This window comes from Prionailurus bengalensis, chromosome D4 (genome assembly GCF_016509475.1).
Source record: "Prionailurus bengalensis isolate Pbe53 chromosome D4, Fcat_Pben_1.1_paternal_pri, whole genome shotgun sequence".
In the NCBI taxonomy this organism is placed as follows: Eukaryota; Metazoa; Chordata; class Mammalia; order Carnivora; family Felidae; genus Prionailurus; species Prionailurus bengalensis.
In genome coordinates this window covers 1,674,911-1,702,168 of record NC_057359.1, presented here as the reverse complement: position 1 = coordinate 1,702,168, position 27,258 = coordinate 1,674,911, and the positions used below count along the sequence as shown (strand labels likewise).

Here is a 27,258-nt window from a genome sequence, read left to right as displayed (position 1 = left end):
ACCCTGCTCTCCGCAATTTCACCATGGCTGGAAGCAGGAACCGCCTTGGCCCTGGCTAGGGGACTCTGCAGGAGTGTCCACTGTGGATTAACTCTGTGTGAAAACACTGATGTCCAGTCCAACTAGAGGAACTGCTGACCAATTACATACAGCTCAGCTAGGCCGGACCATCCTGTGCCGTCACAAGTTCTGTGTTTAAACCTTGACTCTTGGGTGGCACAGAGTGGCAAGTGGGTCATGGGCATTGAGGAAGGCACCTGTTGGGATGAACGCCGGGTGTATGGAAACCAATTTGACAATACATTTCATATTTAAAACAAACAAACAAACAAAGAACCTTGACTCTGTTCACTGCTGGCCACAGGAACCATTTTCAGCCTCAATTTTCCCCTGTAAAATGGGGATTATTATTAGACCACTTTCCTAGCTTATTGTGAGGATAAAGAACGACTATGCGCGCGCGCGCGTGTGTGTGTGTGTGTGTGTGTGTGTTTCTAACACAACGTCTGGCACACAGGTATCCGATATATTACTGTTGTTTTCATTTGCAAACCAGTATCGTAATATTTTACAAGAGTCTGTAAAGCACTGCCTTCATGACGTGCAAAACAGTCCTGCCAGCAGTTGGTAATGGCTGACCTTCTGAAGAAGATTTCTGAACCATCAGCTGCATCCACAGCTGGACTGATTTTGTGTGCCTGGTTGGAGAGTCAGGAGAAAGAGGGTTTGAAGAGTGATCCTGTCATTTCACTGCACAATCCTCTTATTTGATTTCATTTCCTGCTGCTAATAACAGATATTTTGCTCACTCTATCCTGCAATTTGCTTTCATCTCGAGAAGTCCCTCGAAATGACTGAAAATTCAGAATTAATCACAGGCTCACTAATTGGTACCTAATACTTAAAACTCAGAGCAGGGGCGCCTGGGTGGCGCAGTCGGTTAAGCGTCCGACTTCAGCCAGGTCACGATCTCGCAGTCTGTGAGTTCGAGCCCCGCGTCAGGCTCTGCGCTGATGGCTCAGAGCCTGGAGCCTGTTTCCGATTCTGTGTCTCCCTCTCTCTCTGCCCCTCCCCCGTTCATGCTCTGTCTCTCTCTCTGTCCCAAAAATGAATAAACGTTGAAGAAAAAAATTAAAAAAAAAAAAAAAAAAAAACTCAGAGCAGCAATGGACGATTACTCATACTGTTAGGAAGAGTCGTCACCGAGTAAGAGTTTGACATAAAGAATGTTCTACTTCATAAAAAAGTCACTTGGCCCAAGAGCCAGGCTCCGTGACAGCCTGAGGGGTTCTGAGGTCACTGCCTTCCGTTCCGCCTTCCGCACAAAAAGCCTGCGTGTGTACTTCTGGGAGAGCTGACGGGGACAGCCCTGAGAAGTCAGGAGGTCGGGGGTGTGGCGTCACCCTTCCCACCTGCTCTGGGGCTCGGAGTCCTCTCGGGCGCCTGTGGGAAGTGCAAGCCCGCGGCCCACCCTCAGGATGTCTGAGGAACAGAACACGTTATCTGCCCACACTCCGTCCAGCTCCTCCTGACGTAAGAGGCCCTCTGCCCACATTAAAGAAACGTGTCAACGGATTATCTTCTACACAGCAATCATGGTAGAAGAATTTGAGGCTGGAAATTTAAGTCTGTGTGGGCAAAAATAGACATTTCCAAGTATATGAGTGAACACAGGACAGCTACATAAACACTTTCATGCTTGTGAATAATCTGTTAGTAATAATAAACACGTAGGCTGACTCCAGCCAGGCACCGTTCCAAGTGCCTTGTTTGTTGTAACTCGGAGCCCTCACCACTACACCATTTGGAAGTACTACCATTACTCCAATCAGAAACACAGTTTATTATTAGGGCAGTTTTAGGTTCACAGCAAAACTACGTGGAAGGCACAGAAAAGCCCTGCACACCCCTGTCCCACCCGCACGTGCACGGCCTCCACTGTCGACACCCCCAGCAGATAGCACCTTCGCTACAACCGATGAGCCCACACGGACACGTCATCGTCACCCAGATGTACGGCTTGCCTAAGGCACCACTCCAGGTGGTGGACATTCTTTGGATTTGGGCAAATGTATAAGGACACGTATCTGTCACTATGGGATCACACAGAGAATCTTCACTGCCCTGGAAATCCTCCATGCCCCATTCAGTCACCCCTACCCCCACCCCAGCAACTCCTGATCTGTTCACCGTGCCCACAGATTTACCTTTTCCAGAATGTCAAGTAATTGGAATCATACAGTATGTGGCCTTTTCAGATTGGCTTCTTTCACTCAGTGACACACATTTAAGGCTTCTCCACATGTTCTGTGGCCAGCAGTCCATTTCTTCTTAGTGCTGAGTAATAGTCTATTATCTGGACGGACCACGGTCTGCTTATCTAGCCGCCTGCTGAAGGATATTCTACTTGCTACCAAGGCTTGGCAATTATGAATACAGCTGTGTACACATCTGTGTACACATCTGTGTACACATCTGTGTACACATCTGTGTGCAGCCTATTTGTGCAGGCGTGGGTTTTTCAGCTCCCATGGGCAAACACCAAGGACCACGACCACAGGACCATATGGTAAAAACATGTTTAGGTTCATATATTATTCCCATTTTGCAGATTACAGAACCAAGGCTATTAAATGGTGGAGCTGGGATCTGAATTCACAACGTTCATTCCACAGTCTGTTCTCTTCACCACCATACACACACAGCCTCTCAACAGTAAAGACCTCGCACTGAATAAAGGAAACTCCCCTGTTTGCATGCAAAGCAATGAATGCAATGTTGTATGCATTCTAACTTTGTGGCGCTGATAATTCCTTGGCTCCCAAGAAACTTTTCAGACCTCCCTATTCACACAGCAAGACTTTCACATTCGTTCTGCTCTGTGCAGACACTTGGCTGATCCTTCCTTCATCCAAATCTCAATGCACTGCTGTCCCAAAGGCAGGTGTCAACCACACACCTCCTTCACATGTTTGGGCTCCTCCACGATGGAGGGTTGTTGGCACTTACCAGCTCTGCGACCGTAAGCACATTCACTGCCACCTCTGAGCCTCACATCTGTCTGCGGTCACCGTAAAGATGCCCCACGATCTTGTATACAGACCTAATTCCGTGCCCGACTCATAATTCAGTCTATCCTCAACACAGCAGCCAGGGTCACCCGGGTCACACCACCCTTCTCTTCAAACCCACGTAGCCACCCTGTTTACGATTTAAACCAGCTCCCCTCTGTTTCCGTGTCCTCAGGACTTCTGAAGAAAACATGGAATATGGCACATAATTTACTGATTTATCCTTATTATTACATTATTATCTGCCTTCCCCACTAGGAGGTCAGCTCCACGAAGGCAGAGTTTTGTCTGCTTTGTCAACTACTGTATACAACAGGGCCCAGCACACAGTACATGCTCAATAGATTTAGTGAATGAATACACGAATAACCATTCAAAGGTCATGACCACCAGCACCACTGTCATTTGACATCGCTGTAAAGGGGAAATAGCAGCTATGCCTCACCTGTCTCAGGTTACAGCACCACATGCAAACACAAGGAACTGTTTCCTTATCTTAGTTTTCCTGATCACATCTACATCTCCAACCCCTTGCTGGTCTTCAACCTGACAGATCGGTGTCCCTTCTAATTCCCGAAGGGGTGGGTCTGTTGAACTTCAACTTCCTCTCCTTCAGGATGTTTTCCCTAACACCAATTACATATTTTATTACATCCCTTCATCACGCAGGGCCGACTGCAGATTTACCTAGGGGCCCGGATGCTTCCTGACACCACACTTGTATTTTGTCCTTAAAGAATTATAGCACTTTTTATGAGTCCATATGCAGTAAAACAAATGAAAAACCTTATTTCTTTTAAATGGAAACATCCTCACTTCTGAATCTGCAAACTCAAACAAAATGAGGAAACTGAATGAAATTCTTTTTCTCCTCAAATCACCTGGGGGCAGGCAGGCAACATTTAAAAGGTGCCTTTTCCTTCTTGAAGCCCCTCCAGACCTTCTGGCAAGGTAGGTCCTCTGGGAAAGAGCTGGCAGTCTGCCTGAACCTCACGGGCTGCTGTGATCTCACACCTGCACTGCACCTTTGGGAAGGTCCCTGGGCTCTCAGGAGACTCATCACTGATCAGGAAAAACAACACACAGCAGGACCCTTGCCGCTGCATCATCTGAAGAAGTATGCTGTCTGGTTCAGATGCTCCAGAAAACACATTACGATAAGGCAATGGGTGCGACGTTAACAATAGGTGAAGCAGATCTTCGCAAGCAGGGTTCCCACGCTCCTAGCCTTTTCCCACAAACAGCCACACCAGGATGATCCCCACAGATGTGAACACACCTCACTCACATCAGTGTCACCACCACAGGTACTTCTAAACTCATCAAGATGTCAACCCTTCCTGACTCAACACCCATCAGAGGGGTTCTCTTAAAAGCCCAGCGGCCGGGCCTCACTCCCAGAATTTCCACTTGGTAGGTGTGGGTAGGGCTGAGAATCTGCATTTCTGCCTAGTTTGCAGGGACGCTTTATTTTTTTTTTTTATAATTTTTTTTTTAACATTTATTCATCTTTGAGAGACAGAGAGAGACAGAGCATGAGTGGGGGAGGGGCAGAGAGAGAGAGAGAGAGAGAGAGAGAGAGAGAGAGACACAGAATCCAAAGCAGGCTCCAGGCTCCTAGCTGTCAGCACAGAGCCCGATGCGGGGCTCGAACTCACGAACTGTGAGATCATGACCTGAGCTGAAGTCAGACGCCCAACCGACTAAGCCACCCAGGTGCCCCTCCAGTGATGCTTTGAGAATGCGGCATTAGACAAGCAGCTTGCATTCACATAACAGCAGGTATTCATGGAGGCTACTGTGAATGCAGGGCCCCCGGGTTCTGTTTAGCAGTCACATAATGAAGGCTTCCTTTTACGGTTCTTCCACCAACCTTCACAAAATCCCAAAATACATTAAGAAGCCCCACCGCATCAACCAGACCTAGAAAAAGCTTCACATACCTGGGTGAGCCCTGGGTACTAATGTTCCCACCAACATCCTAGTTTGGACCAAGCAATCACCTGGAATCAGGTCACTGCTATGCCGGTGGTATCCACAGGAAGAAACACTCCCCACAGCAGCCACCAGATACCACACCACTTTGCTCAGCCTAATTTGGATTCTTAACCAACAGATGTTCATTAACTAAATATTCCTTTTTAGTAAATATATAAGTAGCGTGGATATAAAATTATGTTCACATTTAAATACATTTATATGACATGCTGTTTACAACTTTTTCAATTTCAGGTAGTTCAACATGAAAAGCTTAAAATAATGAGGAAAACAGTTTGTTATTCACTTTTCTATCCTTATTTATAGACTAAGAAGATAACATGATTTTCTACCTCTTCACTTCCTGAACTATTTCTCTAAAAGAAACTATTCTTTTTAAAAAAATTTGTTAATGTTTATTTATTTTTGAGAGAGAGACAGAAAGAGAGAGAGAACGAACAAGCAGGGGAGGGACAGAGGGAGACATAGAATCCAAAGCAGGCTCCAGGCTCTGAGCTGTCAGCACAGAGCCTGATGCGGGGCTCGAACCCACAAACTGTGAGATCATGACCTGAGCCGAAGTTGGACGTTTTACCAATTAAGCCACCCAGGCGCCCCTAAGAAAAAACTATTCTGTGAAACATATTTCAGTACTTGGGTGACAAGTCTGGGTGACTTAAAACATAAGCGGGAGTGTGGCTCCTGGATCTTCAAAGGCTTAGATCAAACTTTCTACAGGAAGATACATAGAATTTCTGGTTTAAGTAGTGGACTAAGCTAGCTTTCTCTTACACTCTCATACTCTAGCTTTCTCTTCCTCCTAAGACCCCAATGCAAAGAAATTTTAAAAAGAATAACCCCACAGAGCAAGAAGCAGGAGGAGGTTATCGGTGAACTAGTTACCTTAGTAAGCTCCCAGAGGAAAGAAAGCAGGTAGAACTAAAGAGGACAATAAACCAGAGGTGAGGAAGCTGTAGCCCAGAATATGCCCATGCATATTCTGCAGAACACATAGCTGTGTCTCTTCAGAAAGATGGAGAACAGGGAGGTAGCCATCTTCCAAGTGTTGAAAGAAATAGACAGTCAACCAAGAATTCCACATGCAGCTAAACTCTTCCTGAAAAAAATGGAGAAATTAAGTCATCTCCAGATTTAAAAACAAACTTCAAAAAAACAAAACAGAATTTGTTGTTATTTGTTATCAGTCTTGCTTTACAAGAAATACTGTATTTCAGCCCAAAATAAAGGACACTAAAGGGTAACTTGAATCCAGACAAAGAAAGAGCAACAAAAAAGCTCACAAAATAAGCATTATAAAAATACATATAAATAAAACTCTTTTATCTGTTTTAAAAGATGCCTACATAAAGCACTAATTATGAAAATGACTTGAAGAGCTTATAATGTATAAAGATGTCATTTGAACTGAATGCCGGTAATAGTACAAAAGAGAGAGAAAGGAATGAAGGTATATTGGAGCAAAGGTTTTGTATGTTACTAAAATTAAACTAGTATTAATTTGAATTAGACTGTTTTAAGCTAAGATACTAATTGTAATTCCAGGGTAAACACATAGAAGATTACTCAAAATACATAGTCAAGAAACAAAAAGGGAACTGAAAATGTGTATTAAAAAAAATATGTAACATGAAAGAAGGCAAGAATCAACGAATAAAGAAATGCAAAAGACCTCAGACATACAAAAAAATACAAAAACGGTAGGTATAAATTCTAATTTATCAGTAATTTATCAGTAATGTAATTACGTTACATTGAATGTAAATGGATCAGATATTCTACCAAGTAAAAGAATGGCAGAACGGATTTTTTAAAAGATCTATCTAACGAAATACAGGTAAGATCTACATGAGGAGAACTACAAATCATTCATAAACAAAATCAAAGATGAACTAAATAAATGGAAAGATATTTATGTTCATGGCTAGGAAGATTCAACATTGTCAAGATGCCAATTCTTCTCAACCTGGTCTATAGACTCAAGGCAGTCCCAGCCAAAATCCCAGTAAGTTATTTTATGGATATCATTAAAAATATTTCTAAAGTTTATAGGGAGAGGCAAAAGACCTAGAATAGCCAACACAATACTTAGGGAGAACAAAGCTGGAGAAATGACACTACATAACTTCCAAGACTTACTATAAAGCTACAGTAATCAAGACAGTGTGGAATTGGCAAAAGAACAAAACTATAGATCCATGGAACAGAATAGAGAGTCCAGAAACAAACCCACAGAAGTACAATCAACTGATCTTTGACAAAGGAGCAAAAGCAGAACAACGGAGCAAAGACAATCTCCTCAACAAATGGTGCTGGAACAACTGGACATCCACATAACGACAACAACAAAAATCTAGACACCAATCTTATACTCTTTTTTTTTTTTTTTTTTAATTTATTTTTGGGACAGAGAGAGACAGAGCACGAATGGGGGAGGGGCAGAGAGAGAGGGAGACACAGAATCGGAAACAGGCTCCAGGCTCTGAGCCATCAGCCCAGAGCCTGATGCGGGGCTCGAACCCACTGACCGCGAGATCGTGACCTGGCTGAAGTCGGACGCTTAACCGACTGCGCCACCCAGGCGCCCCACCAATCTTATACTCTTTACAAAAATTAATTCACATGGATGGCAAACCGAACCATAAAATGTAAAACTATAAATCCATGATAAACCAGGAGAAAACCTAGATGACCCTGGGTGTGGTGATGCCTCTTTAGATACAACACCAAAGACATGACCCATGAAAAAGTAAATAAGCTGGACCCAACTTAAAAATTCTGCTTTGTGAAAGACAATGCCAAGAGAATAAGAAGACAAGCCACAGACTGGGGGAAAATATTTGCAAAAGACACATCTGATGATGAAATGTTATCCAAAATATACAAAAAACTTTTAAAATTCAACAATAAGAGAACAATCTGATTTAAGAAATGGGTCAAAGACCTTAACAGACACCTCACCAAAGAAGATATACAGATGGAAAATAAGCACATGAAAAGATGCTCCACATCATATGTCATCAAAATGCAAATGAAAACAGTGAGATACCCCTTGACACCTGGCTCACTTTAGATTCAAAGACACAGGCTGGCAGAAAAAAAGATGGAAAAATATATACCATGTAAGCAGTAACCAAAATATGGCTGAGATAGCTATACTAATACCTCACAGAACACTGTAAGACAATAATTGTTATCTGAGGCAAAATAAGGACATTTTACAATGATTAAGAAATCAATTCATCAGGGGCGCCTGAGTGGCTCAGTCGGTTGAGCGTCTGACTTCAGCTCAGGTCATGATCTCAAGGTCTGTGAGTTCGAGCCCCACGTCGGGCTCTGTGCTGACAGCTCAGAGCCTGGAGCCTGTTTCAGATTCTGTGTCTCCTCCTCTCTCTGCCCCTCCCCCACTCACGCTCTCTCTCTGTCTCAAAAATAAACAAAAACATTAAAAAAAAAAAAAACAATTCATCAGGAAGATATAATGACTAAATATCCATGCACATAAGAACAGAATCCCAAAATACACAAAGTAAAACTGAAAACCTGAAGAGGTTGTGTTGAAATGGGACAATTCAACAAAAATAGCTGGGAGACTTCAATATTCCACTTTCAGTAACAGAGAGAAAATGAGGCAGAAGATCAACAGGGAAACAGAAGACTTAAAGAATACCACAACTACCTAGTTGTAGCAGACATTTACAAAACACTTCAAGTCCACAAAAGCAGAACACGCATTCTTCTCAAGTTCACATAGAACATTCTCCATAGTAGACCATATCCTAGGTCATAAAACAAATCACAGTAAATTAAAAATGAATTAAATCATAGAAAATATCTTCTTTGACTACAATGAAATTAAATTAGAAGTTAACAACAGAAGTCATAGATATATAAAAGCTAAATATATATTTAAACAACCAAAGAGTCAAAGAAGAAAATACAACAGAAAATATAAATTACTTTGAGATGAAATGAAAACATACAAAATATCAAAACTTGTGGGGTAACCAGTTATAGCAGTGCTTAAAAAGGAAATTTAGAGATATAACTGCATGTATGAAAAAAAGGGAAAGATTATGGTCTGCTGGGGGGGAAAAAAAGGAGAAAGAACTCAAATCAATAACCTACTATTTCACCTTAAGTAACTGGGGAAAAAAAAGAACAAAATGAATCCCAAGCAAGCAGAAAGTAGGAAATGAAAAAGAACACAGTGGAAATAAATGAAATAGAGAAAAACAAAAATAAAAGAGTAAATCAATGAACCCAAAATATGGTTCTTTATAAAAATCAACAAAATTGACAAATTTTCAGCTAGACTAACCAAGACTCAAGTACTAAATCAAGAATAACATGGGGTGCCTGAGTGGCTCAGTTGGTTAAGCGTCTGGTTCTTCATTTCAGCTTGGGTCATGATCTCATGTTTTGTAAGTTTGAGCCCTCTGTCGGGCTCTGTGCTAACAGTGCAGAGCCTGCTTGGGATTCTCTCTCTCCCTTCTGTCTCTGCCCTACCCCACCTGCATGCGCGCTCTTTCTCTCTCTCTCAAAATAAACTTAAAGAATAACAAAAGGGACATTATAACTAACTTTACAGAAATAAGGATTATAAAAGAATACTAAGAAGAAAAATATTCCAACAAATAGTGAGATGAAACAAATTACTAGAGAAACACAAACTACCAAGAATACCTTCATGAAGAAATAAAAAATCTGAATAGACCTACAAGAAGTAAAGAAATTAAATTATTTCAAAAATTTCACACAAAGAAAAACCAAGCCCAAATGGTTTCACCGGTGAGTTCTACCAAACATTTAAAGAATTAACACTAACCTTTTCAAACTCTTTCAAAAACAGACGACTGTCATAATTGATTCGATAAGTACAGTATTACACAGAAAGATATCACAAGAAACCACTGACCAACATCCCTTACAAATACAGAGACAAAAAGCCTTAAACAATGTTAGTAAACTGAACCCAACAACATAGAGAAAAGTATATACACCATGGTCAAGTGGAATTTATCTCAGGAATGTAAGGCTGGTTTAACATTAAAAAATCGATTAATGTAATACATCAACATAATAAAGGACAAAACCACATGATCATCTCAATAGACACAGAAAAAGCATTTCCAAGTCCAACATCCTCTCAAGGTAAAAGCACTCAATAAACTAGCAGAAGAGAATTTTCTCAACCTGATAAAGGGCATCTATGAAAACCCCACAACTAACATCATGATCTACAGAAAGATGGAGGGCTTTCTCCTAAGATCATGAATAAGACAAGGATATGTAATCTCACCATGTCTGCTCAACATTGTAATGAGGTTCCAATCAGTGCAATGATCCAAGAAAAAGAAATAAAAAGCTTACATATTGGAAAGGAAGAAGTAAAACTATTTCTATTTGCAGATAGGGTGTTATATTTAGAAAGTTGTAAGGAATCCACTAAAAAGACTAGAACTGATAAGCAAGTTCAGCAAGTTGGCAAGATACAAGAATGATACACAAAAACAATTTTATTTCTATAAGCTTGAATTATAGTTTTAGTTCTATAAATTCTGTTAAAAATGCTCTTTTTCAAGTCAAGGCAGTTCCCTTTTACTCCTAATTTTCTGGTAGGTTTTGTTTTTTTTTGTTTTTTGTTTTTTGTTTTTTTTTTTAGAGACAGGGAGAGGGAGTGCATATGTGGGGAGGAGGGATAGGGGTACTGGAGGGGGAGAGAGAAAAAGAGAGAGAGAGAGACAGAGAGAGAGACACAGAGACAGAGAGAGAGAGAGAGAGAGAGAGAGAGAGAGAGAGAGAGAATCTTAAGCAGGTTCCATGCTCAGTACAGAGCCCAATGAGGGGCTCGAACCCATGAGTCTGGGATCATGACCTGACGCGAAATCAAGAGTTGGATGCTTAACTGACTGAGCCACCCAGACAACACCTCATTCTGAGAATTTTAATAATGGTCACGCTTAATTGTGTCAAATGCTTTTTCTGCATCAACTGATATAAATGTATAATTTCTGCCTCTTTAACCTGTTGATATAGTGGATTACCCTGACTGATTTTCAAATACTGAACCAGCCTTGCTCCCTCTCTCAGCACTGCTTTAGGTGTGGCCCACAAACTTTGGTACGTTGAGATTTCATTCAACTCAATGTATTTTCTTTTTTAAAAAATTTTTTTAAATGTTTATTCATTTTTGAGAGACAGAGCATGAGTAGGGAGGGGCAGAGAGAGAGGAGACACAGAATCTGAAGTAGGCTCCAGGCTCCAAGCTATCAGGACAGAGCCTGATGCAGGGCCCAACCTGCAAACCGTGAGATCATGATCTGAGTGGAAGGCGGACACTCAACCGACTGAGCCACCCAGGCACCCCTCAACTCAATGTATTTTCTACCAAGACAAGCACATCCACACTTGTCACTTTTATTTAACGCAGTATGGAGACCAGAGCAATAATTCAAGAAAAAAAAAAAAAAGTGAAAGGTTTTCATACTGAAAAGGAAAAAGTATAATTATATTTGTTCAAGGATGACATATTATCTATGTAGAACATCTGATGCAATCTACAAAAAAATCTATTAGAAACAATAAGTCAATTTAGCAGGTATACATATCAGTATATAAAAACCAATCACATATTACATAATAAGGATAAGTAATGAAGTTAAAATTGAAAACATAATAACATCAAAAAGTAAGAAATATTTAGGGCTACATCTGATAAAAGAGGTAAAAAGTTTGAATACTAAAAACTATAAAGCACTACTAAGAAAAATTAAAGAGGACCTAAAAGGAAGGGCAAGATCTACTGTGTTCATAGTTGAAAAGCCTAGTTAACATATCAATTCTCCCCATAATGACCAATACAGCCATCACAATTTCAACCAAAATCCTATGGGGACTGTAGAAACTGAAAGCCAATTATGAAACATATGGAAATGCAAAGGATCCAGAGTAGCTAAAACACCATTGAAAAAGAAGAAAAAGTTGTCTATCTAACACTACTTACTTTCAAACAACAGTAATAAAAAGTGAGGTAGTAGCTTAAAGTCAGATAAATGGGACAAAAAAGAACACCCAAAAACATAGCCACACCCGCTGGACAACTCATTTTTGACAAAGATGCTAAGGCAATTAAGTAGAAAAAGTATGCTCTTTTCAACAAAGTGTGCCGGAACCACTGAAAATCCATGTGCAAAAAACGTGAACTTCAGATGACATCTCATACCTCATGTAAAAATTAACTCAAAATTATCATACACCCAAATGCAAGAACTAAAAACATAAACTTTACAGACATGAGAAAAAACTGACAGAACTGAAAGGAGAAATAGATAAATCCACCAAGTATAGTTGGAGGCTTCCACACTCTTCTCCAAAAAATTGACAGATCAAGCAGGCAGAAGATCAGTAAGAATACAGGTGACTTGAACAGCACTCCCAATCGGCTTGGTCTAATTGGTACGTATTCACCCACCAACAGAAGTGCACACGGAACAGCACCGGACAGACCACTGCTGCCACATAAAACACATCTTAACAACGTGAAAACATAGGAGTGTCACAAAGTCCTGCTTCGTGGCATATCAGAACCAAAGCAGAAATCGGTAATAGAAAGATGGCTCCACAATTAGAAATATTGGGAAGTTGAACAAATACTTGTAAACGACACATGGGTTAGGAAGTCTCAAGAGACATCTTTAAATATTTTAAACTAATAAAAATGAAAATACAACTTATCTTGCACAACAATGTGAATTTACTTAATACTACTGGATTGCACACCTGCTTGCTAAAAGGAAGACCACAAAATTCTCAACTTTCAGCTCCAGCGAATGGAGGCCCCGAAACAAAACCCAAGTCTCATGGTTTCTGCTCTTACTGCAAAGGGCCAGGACACTGCGGAAAGACCGTTGCCAACTGGAGTGATCCAGGCACCTTCGACCCTCTAGCCAACCTATTCCAATATCCTCCTCATTCCCAGGGAGGGGGGGGGGGTCCACGGAATTCCTGGCGTTTCCCAATCCCCCCTCTTCATCGACCTGGAGGAACCACTCTCCAGACTGGGAGTGAATCTCTGCCTGTCTGGACTCTCGGTGCTCCACCCACCACCACCAAGCAGCCCTCCCCTCGGAGCACTGGGACAGCTCACGGAGCGGGGTCTCCAATAAACCTCAGCAGGTTCCGTCCCTGAACCCACTCCCTCCGTCTGGGCCCTCTGAGGGACACACGCCCTTTTCTCCTTCCTTCCTCTGCCCATTCACTGATTGGGCTGAGGTGTCTTAGAAAAATTTCATGCTGCGACTCCTTCCTCCCCAAAGGGGGAAATAATCCTAGAATTTGACAGCAGCAATCAAAGTAGCCAAATCGGTAAGTCAAATGACCCTTCAACGTCTTCTGTTTGCTCCTTCTCCGAGCTAACTAGAGCTAAGTCCAAAGACACTGATCTTTTGTCCCTGTTAGATCAGCTACCACTCTCCTCATGGGCAAAACCTTCAGCTGATATTAGCAGAATCCACAGTGCACCTCCCATCAAGATTCGAACAGATCCTCCAAACTCTCTCCCCAGAATTAACCAATACTCTCTAAATAAAGAAGCCCTTCAAGGCATCAAGCCCATAACACAAGGTTACAAGGCTCAGGGCCTCAGTGATCCTGCACTAGTTTCTGTAATACTTCTATTTTACCTGCGAGAAAACTCAATGGCTGAGGACGAAAAGTTTGTCCAGGATCTCCACACCATACGTCACACTATCACTAACCCCCATCCGTACCGACACCCAATCCCACTGAAAACAAAATTTTCACTGTGATTGATGCATACAGTGTATTTTTAGTATTCCAGTAGATAAGGACAGCCAATATATTTTTGCTTTCACTGGGGAAGACTTAAAATCCACCTGGACAGTCATGCCCCAGGGTTTCTCAGAGTCCTTACTTTTCACAAACTTAAAAGCCGATTCAGACGACAGAAAGCGTTCTGCAGGCTCTACTTCATTCCGATACGCAGAGGATTCGCCCTTCTGCCCCTCTTCCCAGATCTCTTCGCAGGAAGGCAACGTTCATGCGTTCAAAGCTTTGGCCTTAAACGGACATAAAGTCACCAAAGGAAAACTGCTGTTTGCTCAAACTCAGGTTCGATACTTAGGGCCCCTGACCTCAGAACCAGGGCTAGATTTGGACCCAGGCCGACTTCAGGGCACCCTGAACATCCCTAAACCTAAAACCAGCACCAATTACGAGGTTTTCTTGGCCTAGCTGACTGCGTCAAAACTGGACTCCAAACTCTCTTACAGCTCAACCTCCACACGCTTTCCTGAAAATCAACCAACCTGACCCTGTTATTTGGAAAGATCAGGATGACACAGCTTTTGGGACTTTAGGGAAAAGCCTAACACAACCCCTGTCTTTGGACGCCCTTTCAATTCCCCTTTTTCCTCTTGGTATGTGAGAGGGAAGGGAATGCCCTTGGAGCGCTCACCCCAAAATCACGGGCACCACTGCTGTCCCGTAGGGCATTATAGCCAACAACTTGAACCTGTGGCTCAGGGATGCCCCCCCCCCCCGCCCCCTTGCCTCCCAGTCATTCCTGCCACTGCCCTCTTGGTTAGGCCACCGCGGAAATAGTCACGGGGTCCCCTCTAACCATCCTTGTGCCCCATGCAGTGGAAGCCCTCCTGAACTCTCCCCACACTCAATACTCTTCAGCCAGTCGCCTCACTTACCATCCTCCTGCTAACCGCTCCTCATGTGACTCTTCCTTTTTGCAACAGCCTTCACCCCACTATTCCTCTCTCCTCCCTCATTGACAAGACCCTCACGACTGCTCGATGTTGACACATCACCTTTTGACGCCCTGTGACAAGTTACAGGAATTTCTCTGCAGATGAAATACAGACTTTTAATGGTTCACTGATGGTTCTTATTTAAAGGATGAAAATGGTAAATATCGTGCTGGGAGTGCTACTGGAACCCCTTTTGAAGTCACTAAGGGGGCACCTTTACCTCTGCCTACTTCAGCCAGACAGGCTGAGTTACATGCCCGGACTCGAGCTGGATACCCTGGCCAGGGGTAAAACCACAGGCATTTATATCGAGAGCTGGTAGCCCTTCCAGTAAGTAACTCAGGACTTTGAAATAGTATGGCAACAGCGAGGTTTACCTCCAACGGAGATAAAATTTTAAATGGCTGTATCTAAATATATTACGTGCCATATTTTTAAGGGCTGCTCTGGCCATTACCAAGGTTCCTGGGCATTCCAGACGTGAGTCCCTGGAGGCCAAAGGAAACCACCTCACTGACATTTCTGCCCCAAATGCTGTTCTCTCGGAGGCCAACAGCCAGACCTCTGCCCTGGTCCAAAGGGATGTTCTCTCAAATGATAATTTGGAAAAATTGACCAGAGACCCCAAAAATTGGCCCCAGAAAAGGAAAAACAGTATTAGAAATCTAGTCATTGTTGGTTTGATAGTAAGAGAGAACTCTGGTGTGGACCAAATAACAATCTGCCCACAGAAGTTCCAAAATCCCCGCTGCTCACCACTGTACGTGCTTTCAACCACTGGTCTCCTGACACGGTGATGGCATTCGTGGACCAATACAGGTGCGGAAAAGATAACAGGGTGCCTACTTTGCTTGTCCCACATCCAAAGTATAATCCAGGGAAAACCGCACTTCTCCCAGACTCTGAACCGCCCGACGGACCATTTGAGGTTTGGCAAATGGATCTCATACGGCTTCCCTACCTCAGGGAAAGAAACATGTTCTTGTCGTGGTCTGTATGTTTTGCCACCGGACCGAAGCTTCCCCTTGTAGACAGGCCAATGCTTCTTCTGTGGCTAAAATTCTGTTAAAGAAGATTACTCCTACCTGGGGGCCCCTCTCACACATCATGGTGGTCGGGAAACCCACTTCACCATTCAGGTGCTTTGTTAGTTAGGCGTGCACTGTTCGGCCGTGTGATGTTACCACACTTGCACTGTGCACACGCCACGCTCAGTCCTCAGACTTGTCACACTCACTCGCGGCATCGTGAAGTCTCAACGGGAAAACTTTGTAGACTATAATGTAATTTGTTATTGTCATATTACTTTTTTTGTTTTGTATAATTATTTTTAGGTTTTGCATTTTATTACCTGTCAAACTTTTGTAAAAACGATGTACCCAATAAGGTGATTCTAGCTCATGCTTCAAGGTGATTTCCAACACTTACAACATTAAGACAGAAACTTTAGTTGGAAACCACCCGAGAGTCTCTCCCTCCTAACCTTCCTCGTTACTCAAATGTGGCCTGAAGTGGTTTCCAACTGCTATGCATTTTCCCTCCAATGTAGGACATGACAACTAGCAAAGGTCCTCCCTGCCACTGAGGGACTAAACCACTAAATACAGAAAACTTGACTCGGGACAGGTGCTGCTTTTGGGGAAAGCTCTTGATTAAAAGGGGGAATGTGAAAATGAGTAAAGGAAACCTTAGAGTGGAGCTGGGGGTCCGACGAGGGAGCACTCATGACCCCTCCCCCACTGCTTGCAGCCTTTGCAGATGCAACAGGAAGAGCCCTACCTTGCATTCAGTCAGGACCAAGTTCACTTTACCACCCCTGCAAGATGAAGGAAGATTTTCTCCTGACCTGGCAACAGTCCAGCCAATGACAGAGAACACAGCCAGCCAATGAGAGGTGTCACAGCCCAGCCAATGAGACACTGTAATATCCAGCCAATGAGAGAGGGTCACAGCTCAGCTAATAAGAGATGAGAGATGGTAATACCCAGCCAATGAGAGATGATCACAGCCAAGCCAGAGAGACAGGTCACAACCCAGCCAATAAGAGACTATCACAGCCCAGCCAATGAGAGACTATCAGAGCCCAGCCAGTGAGAGATGGGCACCACCCTGAAACTCCCATTTACCTCCACTGGACTTTTGTGCAGAACAGCCTTTGCAAATCCCCCTTTCATCCATAAAAGTGCATTCTTCTGCTTTGTTCTCTGAGTTTACCTATGGTTTGTAGTAACCTGAACGTCCTAGATTGCAATTCTTCTACTCCTGTACAGAGTAAAATAACTAGCAGTTTTACTTTTAAGATCAACAGAAAGGACGACAGGTCTAAAATCAATAACATAAGCTTCCAACTTCAAACATGAGATAAAGAAAAACAAAACCTAAAGCAAGTAGAAGGAAGGAAACAATAAACCAAACCAAGAGCTAAGAAAAAAAGAGAAGACGCACATTACCAATCAGGAGTAAAATAGGAGTCATCACTACTAATCTTACAGACATCAAAAAGTTAGTTAAGCGAATAGCACAAACAATTCTATGCCCATAAGCTTGATAATTCATTTTTTTACTGTTTATTTATTTTTGAGAGGGGGGAGGGGGAGAGAGAGGGAGACACAGAACTCGAAGCAGGCTCCAGGCTCCAAGCTGTCAGCACAGAGCCCGACGGGGGGCTCAAACTCACAAACTGTGAGATCATGACCCGAGCCGAAGTCAGACACATAATTGACTGAGCCACCCAGGCACCCCTAAATTTGATAATCTAGATAACATGGACTAATTCTTGAAGGGTGCAACCAACCAAAACTCACCCCAGGAAATACAGATAATATGAACAGCCCTACACCTGAAAAAGATTAAATCAGTGGTAAATCTTCCCCCAAAATGAAAACACCAAGCTCAGATGCTATTACTGGTGAATGTTACCAAACATTTAAGGAAGAAACAATACCACTTTTACAATTTCCTCCAGGAATCAGAAGGGAGATCATCTTTCAACTCATTTTGTAAGGCCAACATTACCTTTTATCCCCAAACTAGATAAATATATTACAAAAAAGAACACTATAAACCAAGATCTTTCATGAATTTAGATATATTAGCAAAATGAATCCAGCAAACTGACTATATAAAAAGGGTAATACATGGTAACATGGGGTTCATCCCAACAATGCAAGGTTGATTCAACATCTGTAAATCAATGTAATTCGTCATATTGATGGAATGAATGAAAACAGATATGATTATATTAATATATGCAGGAGAAACAAAGTTCAACATCCATTCATGCTAAAAACCCAAAAAACTTAGAAGGGAACTCCCTTAATCTAATAAGACTATTTTTAAAAATCGCAGCTAACATCACACTAAATAGTGAGATGTTAAGTTTCTCCCCAAGATCAGGAAGGAGGATGTTCCCTCTCACCACTTCTAATTCATCTTCATACTAAAAGTTTTAGCTAGTGTAATCACACAAGAAGAAGAGGTATACAAATTGGATAAAAAGAAATAAAAATAAATAAAAGAAAAAGAATAAAAGAAAAGAAAAAGAAATAAAGAAAGAAAATAAAAAGAATAAAAAAATAAAATGAAAAGAAATAAAACTATCTTTATTCACAGACAACATACCTCTCTATCCAGAAACCCCAAAGAATCTACCAAATAACTCCTGTACATAATAAGTGAATTTAGCACAGCTGAAAGGGACATAAGATAAAAAAGACAACTGCTTTCCTATATACCAGCAATGAACACTTGGAATTTGAATTTTCAAAAAGAATACACTTATAACAGCACCTCCCCACATGAAGTCCTGAGGTATAGATGTAACAAAATATGTACAGGATGTGGGTACAGAAAACCAGAAATCACTGATCAAAAGAAATCAAGGAAAATCTAAATAAAGGGAGAGATATTTCATGTTCTTGTATTTGGAAGACTCAATGTAGTGACGATGTCAGCAGATCGATGGTTTAATGCAATTCCTACTGAAATCCCAGCCAGCTTTTTGGAAACACACTCAAGTTTGTTCTAATGTTTATATGAACAAGTAAATATATTAGAATAGCCAATTTGATTCTGGAAAAGAGCAAAGTTGGAGGATTCACACTACCTGATTGCAAGACTGACTATAAACCGGTGAAAGAACCAACTCATGTTATGGAACATAACAGAGCCTGGAAACAAACCCACAAAAACACAGTTTTTGACAAAGGTGCAAAGACCATTCAATAAAGAAAGAACAGCTTTTTCAACAAGTGATGCCAGGTACTGGAGTACATATGCAACACACTGAACCTCACACAGATATTAACTCAAAATGGATCACTGACCTACATGTAAAATGCAGACATTATAAAATCTCTAGAAGAAAGTACAGGGGGGCATCTGCATGACCTTGGTTTTGGTGATGAGTTTTTAAGTATACCAGCAAAAGCAAATCTATGAAAGAAAAACTTTTTTTTTTCTTTTTTTTTTTTTTTTTAAATTTTTTTTTTCAACGTTTATTTATTTTTGGGACAGAGAGAGACAGAGCATGAACGGGGGAGGGGCAGAGAGAGAGGGAGACACAGAATCGGAAACAGGCTCCAGGCTCCGAGCCATCAGCCCAGAGCCTGACGCGGGCCTTGAACTCACGGACTGCGAGATCGTGACCTGGCTGAAGTTGGACGCTTAACTGACTGCGCCACCCAGGCGCCCCTGAAAGAAAAACTTTTAAGTTGAAATTAATTAAAATGAAAACCTTGAACTCTGTAAAAGCCACAGAGGATGAAAAGACGGACTGGGAGAAAGTACCTGCAAATCCCATGTCTGATGAAGGACACGCATCAAACACATGCAAACAACTTTAAAGGTTGAAAAAGAGGACAACTCTTTTTCTTTTTTTTTAAATGAGAGAGAGCATGTGCGAACACGGGGGAGAGGGGCTGAGAGAGGGAAAGAGAGAATCCTAAGCAGGCTTCATGCTGTGAGTGCAGAGCCTGATGTGGGGCTCAGTCCCACAACCCTGGGATCATGACCTGGGCTGAAATCAAGAGTGGGACGCTCAACCGACCAAGCCACCCAAGCACTCCTAAAAACTGGCAAAATGAGAAAGGGAGGAGAGAGGGCAGGGGTGGGAGGACAGGTTCCCAGGATGACTGATAACTACTCTTTCCTGCTCATATGTTGGTTAATTGGAGATATTATAGGTATTTACATATTGTATTTTTTTAAAATGTTTGTTTATTTTGGGGAGACAGAGAGACAGAGTGTAAGCAGGGGAGGGGCAGAGAGAGAGGGAGACACAGAATCTGAAGCAGGCTCCAGGCCCCGAGCTGTCAGCGCAGAGCCCGACGCCAAGCTCCAACCCACGAAGTGCAGGATCATGACCTGGGCTGAAGTCGGGTGCTTAACTGACTGAGCCACCCAGGCGCCCCACATATTGCATTTTTATTTTAAAAAAAATGAAAAGGACATCAGGGTGTGTAAATTGTGGTTGCTGCAGAATTTTTCTTGTAGAAAAGAAACTGGTATGAATTTGAATACTTCTGAGTAAGAAATGGTTGAGCAAATGCTAGCATACATTTCTCATGGAACACAAGCCAGTTACATTCTCACCAAGTTATGTTTACATGCACTGAGCTGGAACTTGACTGCAATACGGCAGTAAGTTAAAAAATAAAAGCAAGTTGCAGAGTAATAGTTTGGGTTGAGTTACATTTATGTGTTAAAAAAACTTCAAAATTATAGAAAAATGCATTTGTGAATTAGAAACATAAGGGAAAACTGGCGCCATATGTGTCAATCTGTTAATACCAGTTTTAAGAGATTTACATTTGGAGCAAAAAAGGGAGCATTTGTCCTATTTATTCCCTTTATACACTTCTGTATTGTTTGAGCTTTATTTTGAAGTTAAAAATAAAACCTTTATATTATACTTTTTAGTTTCTACCGAAAGAAAAAAAATGGGCAAAAGATGTGAACAGGCACCTCACCAAAGACAGACAGATGAAAACAAAGCGTATGAGAAGATGCTTCGTATAGGGAAGTGCAACTTAAAACCACAATGATATACCACTCTATGTCAGAACAGCAAAACACAGAAACACAAGAAAACCTAGCAATGCCAACTGCTGGCACAGATGGGGGGCAAGAGGAAGCCTCTTTCACCACTGGTGGGAGAGAGGGCAACGGTACAGCCATGTAGAAGGCAGTGTGGCGGTCTCTCAGCCAGCTCAACACAGCCCTAGAGGAAGACCCAGAAACTGTTCTCAGCTATTTACCCAACTAATTTGAAAACACATCCACTCAAAAACACATATGTGAATCTTCACGATGGCTTCACTTGTAATCACCAATATCTGGAAATGACCCACCTGTCACAAAACCTACTAGACCACTGTTCTGTGATTAAAGGGAAAGGATCATTATTCTATGCAACAACGTGGATAAATTTTACATGTAGCACGCTAAGCAAAAGAATCCAATGTAAGATTACACTGTAAGATTCCATTTATAGGACTCTCTGGAAAAGAGACAAAACAGCCTTTGCAAGACGTCTGAAAAGGGCAGAGGGGCGACCGAGTAAAGCACAAATTTTTAGGGCCATGAAACTATTCTGTCTAGTACTACAGTGATGGATACGTATGTTATCCATTTGTCAGCCCTCCCAGAACTCTTTTAGAGCACAAAGAATAAACTTTATGCAATATTTTAAAATGCAAACTAAAAAAAATCAACTAGGAGGGTGAAGAGTGGGGAACCCCAGCAGGGAACACAGACAAAAGAATTTAATTGTATTACAAATGTGTGAATAACCTCACGGGGAGGAGGAGGGGGGATGGCAGAAAGGGACCTGAGTAACTCTGGAAATGACCGGAGGCTGAAGTCAAAAGGAACCATACACTCCACTGTAGCTGGAAATGCGACTTCTCAGGGAGGGGCTGGTTAACAATCTTGATACCCCTGCACACGTATCCTGGAATGGAGAAGTTAAGTAGAAACATGGTGAATGGCAGAAGCCGGGTCTCTCGCTGTCGCAGATGGAGGGTACAGATAACAAGTAAGCACCGGGGAAAAGGCCAGAATGAACCGGGTGGGGGGGTTCTGAATTAGAGTCTGAGGCATCAGCCGGAACTCCTATTTAGCTTAATACAGAAACCGATGACTCAAAGTGGAAATATTACACAGATGTGTGCACACACAGGTAAGTCAATATCCACATATTTATCTCCTAGCTCTGCTCACTCACGGGACCTAAAAGCAAGGACACCCCAGTAGCGATGAGCACATCAGAGCAAATCCTGGCTTTTAACACCAGGATCCAGGGATCCTTGTTGAAATGGCTGATTTTAGGGCTGGAACAGGGAACACGCTAGATGAATCTGAAGCATCCTGTAGTGCCGGAAAGTAGGCAAGTGCTCCAAACACAAACAGAAACCACCGGAAAGAGCTCTCGATGGTGAAGTTGGAACAATTTGAGCAACAAATAAATACTGCACTTTTCAGTTGTATCTACCTGGGAACAGAAACCTCTGACATGCTCAATAATACAAAATTGTGTCACCGTGCAGGTATATTTTTCCCAAAGTCGGAAGACAAACCAGAGTATGCCTTAGAGGGGAAGACGCCAGAATGCTTAGGGAGTCACACGAACAACAGTCCGGTTCAATATAGTAAATATCTGAGCCCCTACGAGGTGCCAAGAGCTCTGAGAACATGGGGGAGTACAAAGACCAAATAGTTCCTGAGGTGCGTGGCCTGAGGGACGGCTCAGGACACCCTCACAGGCTGAGTTGGAGTCAACATCTGGCACCAAGGAAGCGATTAATATGTGTTACGATCTCTTCCCCAAATGCCCAATGCAACAGGACTCACTCTACTGAAACCAGTAAATTTCACCACTTATGTGACAAAAGGATATTACTTCCATTCTATGTTGTTATAATCAACTAGAGAAATTAGCGTTTTAGAAGTACAGAACTTAAAAGTCTAAAACTTAACATGCAGAAAAACTGTTCAGCTTTCTTTCTGTCTACATGAACGGGGGAGTCCTGTACTTTGACTCAAGGAGGCCACCACTGATCCAAGTAACAGGCAATTAGAAAATAAGACTTTGGACAGCACAAAATGAAAAGCAGAAATACTCCACGATCACTTTATAGAACTTTAGACCATTAAGGGCATGAACACTTTAAAATTCCACACATAATTAACATTCTGTTTCTCTGTTTTGAAATATGGAATGGCTGCATCAGAGGGAAGAGAAGAAAATTATCCAGACGAGAATGCTTTGCCACATGTACCAGGAAACACACACAACTGACCACCGAGAGGAGAAAGCCTCCCCAAAGCCCCTGCTTATCACCTCTGCTCCCAATGAGCTTTTGCTGAAAGAAAACAGTTGATTCTGTACAGCTTTATACTCACAAAATTAAACACAGGCTAAGCTGGATGCGTGCTAGGACCTTTGCAAAACAGGCTTATGGAGGGCGTGTGGACACGAGTCAGCTCGGGGCGGAGACCAGGAGCTCAACCACGGGGGCCAGCAGGAGAGGGCACAGTGTGACGCCAGTGTTCACAGGGCACAGTGACGGTGAGCGTGTTCAGGTGGGCCTATGACATGAAGTGAGAAGCCCGAGATGTGTTCAAGACACAACAGCACTGACGGCGGTGAGCACAAGGAGGCCCGCGGGTCGGGAGGGACCGTGGCAGGGGACGGGCTGGCCTGCAGGGACAGAACTGCAGGACAGCACTTCTGGGCCATACGGACATGCAGAGAGCTGGCTGGAAACAGAAAGGCATTCCCGCTAAGCAAAGTCAAACACAACAACTGTACACACAGTACGTCCACACAGGCGGCGAGAAAGCGCTTGAGAGACACCAGGTGGCTGACTTCCCCTGACCCGCTCCTACAGCTTCCGTTATTACTCGCAGTACATATTCGGCCACTCTTCAGTTCTTACTCAGGTGGCCACCACAGACTTGAAACGCTAGCTCACCGGGCCCTTCCCTAAAGATTCCCGAGGAGCCAGAGGTCTGAAGACGTCCGGAGAGGTCACAGTCTGGAAAAAAGAGTGGACTAAAGGTGTTGACCTTAGAATAAGTGCCTCCATTCACGGAACAGCCAGAGTAGAGAGCACACACTACGCGCGCTCGCAGGAGATGCAGCGTCCAGCGCTCACGGGGCAGCTGGCTTGTCTACCACCATCCCGAGTAAATCCACCGCAGATCGACAAAGGCGAGCTCAACTAATATGATACTCACGCTGCTGGAGCTGCAAGGTTTTTTTTCGTTTTGGCTGATCAGTATTTTCTAAATTTTTATGCTCCATGATGTTTTACTTTTATAGGAATACAATTCCACTTTCAAAAGATCCTATAGTTGTTAATGGTTATTACATTACACACAGCCTTAGTTACTTTCGTGCTACATGTTACAATATATTCCTGCCATTGTTTCTAATATCTGCTGTAAATTTAACCTGTGGCCTGAGTCAATTTATACATAGTTTCTCATTGGGGGATAAAGACAAAACTATTGTATATTTCAAAACAGCCACAATGTAATAGTCAAATATATTTGCCCATCAGTGATCGACACAACAAAATTGCTACCAAGTTTGAGGTAATATACAAAAGGCTAGACAGAATTTTTAAATTGGGCCATTTTCTTTGGGACACAAAAATTTTAAACTTGAATATCTATTACTCAACTCTAAACATATTTTCAGTCAGCCATCTCCCCTTTCCCTACAATTCTGAGGAAAAGTTCCAGCATGTGATTTTACTTTTCCACACTGACCCTAATCCCCTCAAGTCTACTCTTCATGCTCTGCCTCTAGCAAATAAAGTAAAAAATAAACATTCTAAAGGATTGGCTGACAAAGTTTGAAAAGAAGAGAACTGAAGGTGCTACCTGTCACCAATAGGATAAATCTTCCTTCAGAGACCTCTTCCGACAGAGACCCCTCCGGTGGGCAGTAAGGCTGAGAGGCCAGGGTTAGGGAAGGAAAGGAGCGGATAATTGATTTTGTTCCTGGACAGGCAGTTTGGGTTTCCAAATTTATCCTGTAGAGCAATTCAGTAAATGGATTCTTCTGGTCCTTATTCTAGCTATAAAACATCTGCTTAAAAAGAACTAGAATTGGGGCACCTGGGTGCCCCGCTCGGTTAAGCGTCCAACTTTTTGTTTCGGCTCAGGTCACGATCTCACGGTTTGTGAGTTCGAGCCCCGCATCCGGCTCTGCACTAACAGTTAAGAGCCTGCTTAGGATTCTCTCTCTCTCTCTCTCTCTCCCCCCCCCCCACCCTCTCTCTCTCTCTCTCTGCCCCTACCCTGCTTGCTCACTCTCATTCTCTCAAAATAAATAAATAAACTTAAAAGGATTTTTTTGATGAAATAAAGTCTTGAGTTCACATATAGGGCCAAACATCTTTCCTTCTGAAGGGTAGAACGCCACAAATTAACACACCGACCGTGCAGAAAAAAATGGTGTTGCTTGAACTATAGTGAAAAGAAATGACTCCCAGACCAAAAAGACTTTTATTTCCCTCAAGAAACTATTAGCGGGCTTTCTCCTAGCTGGTCTCCACCTACTCCACCTGGCCGGCTCCTATGCTCATAAGCGGGACAGCACTCAGACACAAAGATCTGATCCAGAGACTGACAGGTGTTAGTGCCCACAGAGAAAGAACAAAGGGCAGAAGTGCTCTTTCATAGCAACTACAAGGAGGCTAGCTGATGGGGGGGGGGGGGGGGGGGGGGGGGGACCTGCCAATCAAGAGGTTAAGGACTAGGTGCTAAGCATCCAACTCTTGATTTCAACTTGTTCATGATCCCAGGGTCATGGATGTCGGGCTCTGCGCTGAGCATGGAGCCTGCTTAAGGTTCTCTCGCTCTCCCTCTGCCCCTCTCCCTCTGTTCATTCTCTAAAATTAAAAAAAAAAAAAAAGATCATGGACTAAAATCATAAGGTTTACCACCAAGAGGACAACTGTTAGGTTTTAAACCATGGCAAAAAAGTTATGTCCAAATACTTAACTAGACAGCCCAGGAAACATGACTAATAACGAACTGAGAAAATGATAAGCAGAATGCCTGTTAATATTTCTGTTAGTTTTTTTCATGCAAGTGTAAGTAGTTAGGGAGTTTCAGGTTTTCATCATCGTAACTGGTCAGTTGCAAAAGTCAGTTTCCTTAAAAATCCAATTTGTTCAATTTGCTGTCATCAGATCTATTGCTGTTTGATCAACTGGAAAAATAAAAACATGTACCTTATAAGTGGTGTCTAAGGTCATGGGTTAGTTGTTCTCTCAGACACCTGTTTAATGGTCAGTCCACACTCACTGTTCGTGTTAAAAGTCTCATGGGCTTGAGGATCAGTACATTTTCGAGATCATGCAGAAAGATTTATGGGGACACAATTTTCTACAAAACTAGGTGCCCATACTAATTGCCATTAAAGGGAATGATTTCCAAGAAAAAAATACGATTATAACTTCTTGTAAGTTAAGCCAAAGAACTGTCAAAGCACTGACATTTTTATGGGAACAAATTTAAGTTACATCTCTTGGATCAACTGTGAAAAGTATTTCAGACCTGTGAAATCTTCAACTGTGCTCGTTTATTTTCTTGAAGTTTCCTATTTTCTAATGCACAATGTACTTTTAACTGAGACTTTAAGAGTTTAAGAGAATTTCCCAACCACTATTTTGTTACAAATCAAACTCAGTGAGAAACACATTTCCTCATCATGCTAACATTCAGAGACTTTGTAGTTGTGCTGTTCAAACATTTATCACAATCTGTACTTACCTCTGCTTTTATATTTGCTTGTATTTTTTTCCCATATAATTTCTGTAAGATCAGGGACCCTGTCTGCCTTCCTCACTGGTATATCCCCTCCACCTAACACAAAGCCTGGCACCAATAAATGTTCATAAATATTTACTGAATTAACAAATGGATGAGTTTAGTCATAGAAAGGAAAGCATGATTAGGAGCTAAATAAATACCCCGTGCCCACAGATCTCTCAAAAATATTTAAAAGGTGGCTCACTGTTATTTTTGTGTCTTCAAATGTGTCTTCATTTCATTTTTGAGAGAGAAGGAGCACGAGTTGGAGAGGGGCAGAGAGAGAGAGGGAGACACAGAATCCGAAGCAGGCTCCAGGCTCCAAGCTGTCAGCACAGAGCCCGACGCGGGGCTCGAACCCACGAACCATGAGACCATGACCTGAGCCGAAGTCGGATGCTTAACAGACTGAGCCACCCAGTCGCCCCACGGCTCGTTATTATTTTTATCGATTTTTTCTTTTTATGCCTTGCATGCAGTAGGTCCTCAAAAATGAATTGCATCTTTTTTGGAAATGAAAATGACCTGGAATGTTACAGCAGTATGGGAACGCACTGATCTCTGAAAACAGGGAAGGTGAA

The 27,258-nt window shown here is 42.3% G+C and overlaps 1 protein-coding gene across 3 annotated transcripts in view; it reads right to left on the bottom strand.

Annotated features, from left to right (window-relative positions):
- The window catches only part of PTPDC1 (protein tyrosine phosphatase domain containing 1), a 63,985-nt gene that overhangs the window by 34,698 nt on the left and 2,029 nt on the right, over window positions 1-27,258 (bottom strand). For 2 of the 3 annotated variants that reach the window (XM_043566854.1, XM_043566856.1), the window contains exon 1: window positions 5,952-6,167. The exons of the other annotated variant lie outside the window; for it this stretch is intronic. The gene's annotated coding sequence lies outside the window, so the exon portion shown is untranslated. Of the gene's footprint in view, window positions 1-5,951; window positions 6,168-27,258 lie in introns of those variants that run through there. 3 annotated transcript variants of the gene reach the window in all.